This window comes from Ictidomys tridecemlineatus, chromosome 6 (assembly GCF_052094955.1).
Source record: "Ictidomys tridecemlineatus isolate mIctTri1 chromosome 6, mIctTri1.hap1, whole genome shotgun sequence".
Taxonomy (NCBI): Eukaryota; Metazoa; Chordata; class Mammalia; order Rodentia; family Sciuridae; genus Ictidomys; species Ictidomys tridecemlineatus.
The window spans coordinates 17,763,493-17,773,218 of record NC_135482.1 but is presented as its reverse complement, the minus strand read 5'-3'; the positions used below and the strand labels follow the sequence as shown (position 1 = coordinate 17,773,218).

At 38.9% G+C, this 9,726-nt stretch overlaps 1 non-coding gene across 1 annotated transcript; it reads right to left on the bottom strand.

Moving 5' to 3' along the window:
• Nucleotides 1-8,957: 8,957 nt before the first annotated feature.
• Nucleotides 8,958-9,030, bottom strand: Trnav-cac (transfer RNA valine (anticodon CAC)). The gene has a single exon. It is a non-coding gene; the product is annotated as a tRNA-Val (tRNA).
• Nucleotides 9,031-9,726: the final 696 nt, after the last annotated feature.

Sequence of the window (9,726 nt, the reverse complement as noted above, 5' to 3'; positions counted from 1 at the left end):
CTGACTACCAGTCATGTTTTGATATCTGGCCTTCTAGACTTTATTTTTCTATATCTAACCAGAGTTGTTTTTTTTTTTTTATGGTTTAATGTTTCATTTAAAAAATCCCCTCTGCCTTTGTACTTTTCCTCACTGAAATCACACTCGGATTGTTTTCTTTCCAACTGTCTCTCTTCCACCTCTGCCCTGGTCCCATTCCCCCCAGGTAGCCTCCAGTAAATGTTTTGATGACTAGCTTTCCGGATTTTCTCAATCATTTTATACACTAACTGGAATCATAGACCGCTATAGCTGGAAGGGGCTTGGAGATCATCTTTCCTTCTCTGTCCACCTTCACTCACTGTTCCCCTGCTGCAGGATTCCAGAAGATACATAGACCAGCTCAAGGCCTTCCCTTGAAACCTCACCTTGGCCAAGAATTGACAAGCCTGGGAGTAGAACTCATAACGTTGCACTACCAGTTAAGGCTAAGGGACCTTTCCAATCCCATCTCACCATTTTATGTTCTCATTCTGTTGGCTGTCCTAAGGAAGTCACACTAGAAGATGAATCGGATTGGTTTATGGTGATCTAATTTACAAGGTGACTGTTCATTTTATGATGGAAAAGAAGGAAACTTCTAACCAAATAGAATTGCCCGTGGTTCATCCACTCTGTTCCTCCCTTGGCCTCTGTGGCTGGCCCCCCAGGCACAGTGCTCTGCTCTGTTCACCCACCGTACAGTCACTTTGGCCTCTCTTTTTTTGGCCAATGCTGCAAACATAATCACAACTCAAAATCGCTTTTGTTTCAAGTGCTTCTAGAAGGACGAGTTTATATCAGCCAGGCTGTTCAAATTGCTGATTCTCTGGGCATCTTCTGGATTTTTTTTTTCATCTTCTGAATATCATGTTTATCATTTATGCCTTTGATTAAAATTTTACAGCTCGGTCAGTAAAGTCTGACCTACGGGTAAACTTTCAGTCTGAACTTTTTCTTTGTATTTTAAACAGACCCCTCCCTAAGGATTCCACTCTAATTCCAACTTGGCACCCCCAATACCCACTTTTTCTAAATATTAAATGCACTGAAATCACCCTAATAAGAACCTTTGGACCTCATTTTACCTCCATCCACTGACCACTCAGAACTTCTCACTCACGTGGCCCACTTAGAAGTCCTGGGGTCACTTTTCTCCACAATGACCAGATCTTTGGTCTTCATTCCAGGTCTATTAAACTTTTGGGCTATAGCAGACGTGCTTAATTTAATTCTTGTCTGATCTCTGACACAGATAGAAGTGATAGTGGGTTTTGGATATGAATTTCTGCTTTGTTCTGTTTTTTTTTTTTTTTCCTCTTTCCCCTCAAGGATCCAAATTGACCAAACTTGAACTTTAAAGGAGGAACATGTCAGGCAGGGGTGGATGCCAGAGAGGCCCACTCTGCAAATATATTTTGCAATGGACAGAGTACAAGGGAGCTCTTCTGAGCGTGGGGTGGTGGTTGCTGTGCAGAGACTTCTTTCTTTTGTAGATGGCTCGGCCTGTTGTTTCTCTTTGTGTGTGCTTTGTGTGTGTTGTGGGGTATGTTAAACAAGTGCTGCTCTGTTTCATGCAATTACAGAACAATGCTTTTATGTTTACCTTTCATATCCACTTTAAAAGGATGGGATCTGTTTTACAATTGGGACTGCTGCTATGACAAATTCTGTTCAGTTTAGGCACATGCCTCTGAAACCTTAATCACAAGCAGATGCTGCTCTGAATCAAGAATTCCCCTCTCTGGCTACTCAGCCTGAGCAATGAGCTGCCTAACTTGGATCCTACAGGCTTCTTGAAAAACTCCACAGGCTGCCTTCCTAGCACACTGGTAACATGCAGAAGATTGATATTTTCCAGACCCAAGTAGGACTTTGAAATAATACCTAGCAGTCGTACAGAGCTATTTATTTTCCCCTCCTCCCACAAATGTTTTCACATACATGACCTCATTTTATCCTTCAAATAGTCCTTGGAGTTAAGTAGGAAAAGTAGTATTTCCCCCCCCAGGATCCTGAGGTCCAGAGATGTTAAGTAACTTGCTCAAGGTCACACAATTAGCCTTGACTCATAGTCTGGTGTTCTTTTCGCCAAAATGACACCAGTATGTACTTTGTCCTGGGTCAAAGTTGTCCAAAGTCTTTTCAGGAGTTGCATGAATCCAAGCTGCCATTCTTAGAGTTTGGATTTAAAGTTTAACGTCTTTTATGTTTTGCCTTTCCGGAGGCCCCAAGTTAGATACCTAAGACAGTGGTTTTATGGAACTAAAAATTATTTGGGGAGATTGTTTAGTAGATCCTGTTTTAGTAGATCAAAGACATGCCCCCAAATTCTACATTAAAAATACCCCAAACCACCCATGCAATTCTAAGTCAGGAATCTGTTCTGAGAGCTCAAGTGAGTAAGGTGTTTATGATGTCTAAGCTTGTTTTTTTTAATTGAAAAGCAAATGAAGACAAGACTAGAATGTAGATGATGTAGATGCCCACCCGAAATCTCTTTACTATCAACTACTAGAGACTAGAATCAATTACTAAATTCTTTTCAGTATTTAACATGGATTTTACTCCACTATAAACTTAGCTCACATCAAACTTCTTACTGTGGAAGAAATAGTATTTTTCTGGAAAAATACCCTGGAGGTCAAAAGTGAAACTTCGAGGTCTGGGTTTTCTAGAAAGGAAGGGAGGAAGGATAGAAGGGAGTTTATGTGAAGACATGGAGTTGGGAGCTGTATAGGTTGAGGGTCAATAGTGAAAGATGATAGGAAAAGACTCTGAAGAAAGAGGGATAATTGCAATAGGGTTTTATGATATTTGCTCTGTGATTCTCCATATATTCAGAAAAAAATCTGCATTTTGTGGGACTAGAGGCTTTTCTATTAAAATTAATGAAGAGTTGAATTTTATTTCTGGATTAGCAATGTAGAACTGAACAGAAGAGATCATTAGAAAGAAATCTTAGGGGAGAACTTTGGATTTCTGCAAATCTGCATTGAAAACTTAAATTTATAGTTATCTATGCACAGGATAAATGTGATGCACCTAGGTTAATATGTACAGTAAACATGACAGTAGAGGAAATATTATTTTCTAAAAGCTCCCACAGTTTCAGAAGAACTGGGATAGAATTTGAGATCTCGTAATAAAGGTGCTCATCCTTGTAATAAAGGTGCTCATGTACAAAGATGTTTGCGGAATTGGTGAGGATTAAAGAGTCCTGAGATACAGTTCCAGCCTTGACCCATTGTAGAATGATTTTAACGAGGGCTAAAGGCCTTTGTTCCTTTTCCTATGCAATACATAATACTAGTTCACATGTACTGTGGATGCTTTTCATCTAGCAGCCAGAGCCAGAAAATTGAGAATTTTCTACATCTGGAAATATTTATCTCAGGATCTTGGGAGAGTTCTTGGTCTGAAGGAGGAGAGGTTGGGGAGGGGAAAGGCAGGGGACAATGGGACCAACACATTAATTTCCAGTTCCACAAAGGACAGACATTGTAAATGAACGGAAGGAGCAGACATATTCTCTTTGCTGAACAATGTGAATCCAGAAATGCTGCCTTCAAAACGAGGTCCTGTCCTGATCTGTCGTATGCATACTAGAAAGTCCCAATATTCTTCATAAATTATGGGCTGACATAAAGATTTGATTAGAATGCTTTTGTTGGATGGTTCCAATCTGCTCAGTAAATAAAGGGGATTAGCATCACGTCCTGAAAAACAAGGGTTGGGAATACAGAAATTTGTGGGTTTCAAGAGAGATCTGGACTAGTGTGGGAGAAATAAACTGGTGAGGCAATGATAACTTAATGGCAGAACTGCCTGAGAGTGTCTGGGGCCAAAGATCTCCTGTGAGGTCTTACATAAACTTCTAAAATGAACGTCTCTTCTACCTTCTTACTGTCGGTGGAATCAGGTTTCTTTGCGATCCTGCTCAAGTGCTTCCCGCCTCCCTCGGCCTAATGGGACCAGGAAAGGCAAGCAGAGGAAGGAGCAACATTTTTCTGGCTTCTGGCTTTCCATTTTATTTGTTTGTTTATGTAGCACCAGGAATTAAAGCTGGGGTGCTTAACCACTGAGACACATCTCCAGCCCTTCCTATTTTTTATTTTGAGACAGGGTCTCACTAAGTTGTTTAGGGCCTCTTTAAGTTGCTGAGGCTGGCTTTGAACTTATAAGATCCTCCTGCCTCAGCCTCCCAAGCTGCTGGAATTACTGGTGTGTGCCACTGCTCCTGGCCCTTTTAATTTATTCTTGCAAGTAGCAAATATTTGTTAACCAATTAATTAGTCTAAGTGCTTTGAATTAGGTGCTGGGTGGGCAGCTATAAAAAGAGACCATTCCTCTTTCGGAGTTCATTTTGTAAACATTTTAACTTCTTTGATAAAATTACTTCCTTTGAAGTTTATACCATAAAATGCCACCCTACTCTTTCTGGTTGTTGTACTTTACCAAATTATCCATGTGTTGAAGGTTCTGTTGCCTGTTCTTGGAGTCTGGTTTGTGGGTGTGAGTTATGGAGCTTTTTTGGAGCTATTGCTCTACTGTTAAGATGATGTAGATGCCCACCCTAAATCTCTTTACTATAAACTATTTCATAAACTTAAAATATTTATTAAGTAAATCACAATATTTCTCTGGGTCGCCTTAACCTATTCAGCACATTTAACTGAATGTGCTGGCCATACCCTTGATTTGATCCTTGCCTCAAGGCTGAGTTTTAATCAGCATTGTTGTTCAGTTGTGTGTATATTTTACCAATGGAATTGAAAAGCAGTTGCTTTCTCCTTCCCTGAAAATTCCCCCAATCCCTGTATTTATTCATTTTCATTCCTATTTGCACATTAGTCGAATCTTTTCTGAGAGCATCTCTTTCTTCTTCCTTATCTCTCTACATTTCTTTGTTTTTGTTTTTGTTTTTTTCCAGTTCTGGGCATCAAACACAGGGCCCTGCCTTGTTACACAAGGGCTCTGTCACTGAGCTACACCCACAATGCTTTTAAAATTTTTATTTGGAGACAGGGTCTAGCTAATTTAATCCAGGCCAGCCTTGAACTTGTGGCCCTCCTGACTCAGCCTTCCAGGTAGCTGGGATAACAGACTTATGACATCATATCCAGTAAGTGCATCTCTTTCTTATAATAGCTTGCGATATTAGTTTTCTGGGGCGAATACAACAAAATGCCACAAACTGGGGGGCTTAATCAACACAAACTTATTTTGCAGTTCTGGAGTCTAAGATCAAGATGTGGGTGGGATAGTTCCTGGTGAGGCTATGAGAAAGAGTCTATCCCATGTCTCTTTTCTTAGTTCCTGGTGGTTTGCTGACCATCTTTGGCATATTTTTGCTTATAGATACATCACTTGATCTTGACTCTCACTCTCACATGGCAGGTGTCTGGTGGTATGTCTCCTTGTTCAAATGTTCTCTTTTTATAATGATACCCTTATGTAGGATCTCATTTAAATTGATAATACATATCTCCAATTCTGGTGTTTTGAGGGGTGGCTACTGCTACATATGAGGTGTCCCTCCAAAGCTCCTGTGTTAATACAGGAATATTCAGAGGTGAGATGACTAGCTTATTAGAACTGTAACCTAATCAGTCCATCCTAATTGAATGAACCAGTTGGGTGGCCATTGTAGGAAGGTGGGCGTGTCTGAAGGGGGTGGGTCACTGGAGATGTGTCCTGGAAGGGTCATCTTTCCCAGTGGCCACGTCCCCTCCCTTGTTGTACTTTCCAGCCACCATGAGGTGAGCCCAACTCCTCCACCATGCCCTTTGTCATGATGTCCTGCTGAGCAATGGATCAGCACATCATGGACTAAAACTCTGAAACTTGTGAGCCAAAATAAACTTCTCTTGTTGAGTATTTTGGTCCCAGTGACAAAAAGCTGACTAATGCGGAAGTCAACTTATCTTTTTTGAGGAAGTAGGGGACCCATCTTAACCACACCAGTAGCCAAATATAGCCAGCGACTAAGACGTGTTACTCACATTCTCTTTTCTAAACTTTTCTTCCTGAGGGCTCAAAGCTGATTTAATCAACGATCTGCTTTCCCAGTTATCACAAACGACAGTTTTACCAAATGTTACCAAGGAGCTTTAGCTTATAAATTTTATCATCACCCAAATATGGGCTCTTAAGCCACTGCTACATATTCTTTCAGAGTCCAATTTGTGGTTCTGGAGACAGTCACAAATAAGCACGATATTCCTAATTGTTGCCCATGAAAACTGAAAAACATTCAGAATTTTAGACCACTCATATTGCTCTTAAATTTGTAAGTAGGTCTCTTTGAACTGGTGCCGTTACCTGGAAATACCAGAGGAGGGCCCGCTCTCTGGGTCTCCAACTGTTGATGGTTTTTTGACGCTGTCGGTTCTTCTCGTCTCTTTTCAATTCATTTTGTCCCAATATAGTAGTTTGTTTTTGTCTCTTTTTTTTCCCCCTTGTACTTATCCTGGGTCCATGATTTATTACTTGAGTTTGTCGCTCCCTATTATTCTTCATCTTCTCACTTCCTATATCTTTGCTTTTCTGGTCTTGAAAAACGGCAGCATCAAATGATATCTATCATTCCAGGTTTCCTCTGACATGCAGAAACATGAAATATTAATGGAGGGGCAGTAGGACCCCTCCAGCTTGACAGTGTTAAATCCAGCTGTGTTCTCCGCAATGCTGGGGAATCCGACAAGCCTTAGATCTTCATACGGTTGGGTCAGTTTCCCTGCCTACACACAATGTAGAGAGCGGTTGTTTTCATAAACCTCAAGATAGTGTTTTTCTTTGTCTACTTGTTAAATGTCAGTTAAAAATCACCTTCATTGTAGTGAAAATTTGTATTTCTTTTATCATGACTGAGGTGTAAGGTGTTTTCACTAACTCTGAAAATCTGCATGTTAACCTAGGACATTTCAGCAATTTATATTGAATGCGATATTTAAATGATGCATTTAAATCTAGTATCTTCCTTTTTAATTTTTTTTTGTATTCTATTTTTTTTTTGTATTCTATTGAACTTTCTCTTTTGCTGCCTTTTTTTGGATTGAGAATTTTTCCAATTCTATTGTATCTCCATTATTATCTTATTAATTAAACATCTGATTTACGTTCTTAGTGGTTACTCCAGTGTTTGCAACATGCATATTTAACTTATAACAGTTTCCTTTCAAATAATATTATGTCACTTCACATATAATGTAAGAAACAGTGTTATTGTTTGACAAGTATTCCCGATTTTTTGGTATCATTATCACATATTTTAGTTTTACATGTATTATACATTTCACAATGTATTATTATTATTATATTACAAATGGAAAATTATCTTTTAAAGAAGAATTAAAAAAAGAAAAGAGTTATATATTTATCTTTACCATTTATGCTTCTCTTGATTCTTTTATGTAGATCCAAGTTTTCATGTGGGTATTATTTTTTTTTTCTGTTGAAAAACATCAACATTCATTTAATACAGATCTCCCAAGACAAATCCTCTCAACATGTGTTTACCTTTAAGTATGTTCACTTCACCTTTATTTTATTTTTTGTGATACTGGGTATTGAACCCAGGGACACTCTACCACTGAACTATATCCCCAACCCTTTTTATTTTTTGAGACAGAGTCCCTTGGCATAGCCCAGATTTGTGTTGACCATGAAATTCTTCTGCCTCAGCCTCCCAAGTTGCTGGTGCCCAGCTTACATTTGTTTTGAAGATTATTTTTACTGGAGATTGACAGCTTTTTTTTTTCTTTTAGCAGTTTAATGATGTTTGATTGTCTTCTAGCTTGCATAATTTACGATTAGAAGTCTTCAGTTACTCTGATTTTGTTCCTCTGTTCATTGTGTATCATTTTCCTTCCTCTGAACAGGTTTGAGATATTCACTTTAATCACCAGTCTTCAATCATTTATCTATAATATGCTCAATTTGCTCTTATACTTGAAGCTGCCTCTTGTTCTCATGTATTTTATTTTCTCACTAGATGTGTGATTTTCTGTAAATACTTGAACATAGTAACAGTAGCTATGTACAGTGCCCTCATGAGCTAGCTCCATCATCTCTGTAATTCCCGAATCTGTATTTTTAGCCCATTTTTCTTTTGTTAATGGGTCACATTTTCCTGCATCTTGGCATGCCCAGTAATTCAGTGTTAGTTGTGGATCATTGAGTGTTTTACATTTTAGAGCATCTTTATCTTTCTCCTTTCTTTAATAATTGTTGAGCTTTGTTTCATCAGGTGGTTTATTTACTTGCAGATCCATCTGATAGCTTTAAAAAGCCTTTTTAAAAATAGGTGCAGTACAACTAGAATAATAACTCTGAATCACTAGTATTTCTGTTGTTTCTTTTCCACTTGGTTTCAGTTGTTTCTATTTCCTGTTAAACTCTGTAATCTTTTTAGTTGGATTTTTTTAAAAAAATGTTTTTATACTGTTGGGGATCCAACCCAAGGTCTCATGCATGCTAGACAAGTGTTCCACCACTCAGCTATACTAGCCCTATAATTTTTAATTGTATAATAAACATTGCATAGAAGAAATTGTAAAGGTAATTGGAGGGCATAAGCACTGCTCCTTCCCTCGGAGAGAATTTATAGTTGCTTCTGATAGGCAGTTCATATAAACCTCGTCTTGCACTGAGCTAGTTCAAAGATGCATTTCAGTGTATGAGAAAGCAGATCTCCTAATTTGGTCTATCTGTTAAGGTGTGATCTTTCAGGGGATATAACTAAATGCCTGACATATTTACCAGAGCTCCTTCTTGTTGAGCCCCAAGCTTCAATTTTGTTCTCTCTAGTTATCAGTAAACTAACAATACCTATTTCCTGTCGTTATAACAAAATATTCAAGGCTGGTTAATTTAAAAAAATTTTTTTTTTAAGTTGTAGATGGACACAATATCTTTGTTTTTATTTATTTATTTTTATGTGGTGCTGAGAATTGAACCCAGGGCCTCATGCATGTGAGGCAAGTGCTCTACCACTGAGCTACAACCCCAGCCACAGGGCTGGTTAATTTTTAAAGAAATTTATGTAGCTCACAATTTGGAGAGGTGGGGGCAGAAAGTGTTAAAAAACATGGTGCCAGCTCTGATGAGGTCCTCCCTGACTTCATAAAATCGTGGCAGATAGTGTCAAGGTGGGAACTAGTAGGAGAGGGAGAGATCCCTTGGACTGACAGGTTGCCAGAAAATTCGGAGGAACCAGGCTCACTCTTATAACCTTTCATTACTGTGAGAATTAACTCAGGATCCTGTGAGAACCATCTTAATCCCCTAAAGATCTGAATACCTGCCACTGGGCTACTTCTTAAAGGCCCAAGGACCAAGCTTCCAACATGTGAAGGTTTGTCGGGGCACAATCAAGCCACATCAAAACTGCAGCACTTCCTGAAGTTTTGCTTTATATTTTAGTAACTTTGGTATAGGTTGAATTTTGTCTCCTCTGAAATTCAGATGTTGTAGTTCTAGATACAATTCCTCAGTATCTCAGACAGTGCATTTGCTGAAAGGGCCTTTCAAAGAGTAATTAAATTAACCTGGGATCATTAGGATGCACTCTACTCCAATATAACTCGTGTCTTTAAAAAGAGAGCAGATTAGGACATAGACACATACAGAGGTCTAGGTAAAATCACAGGGGACAAGAGCCCTGGGCAAACCAAGGAGAAAGGCCTTAGAAGAAACCAACTCTGT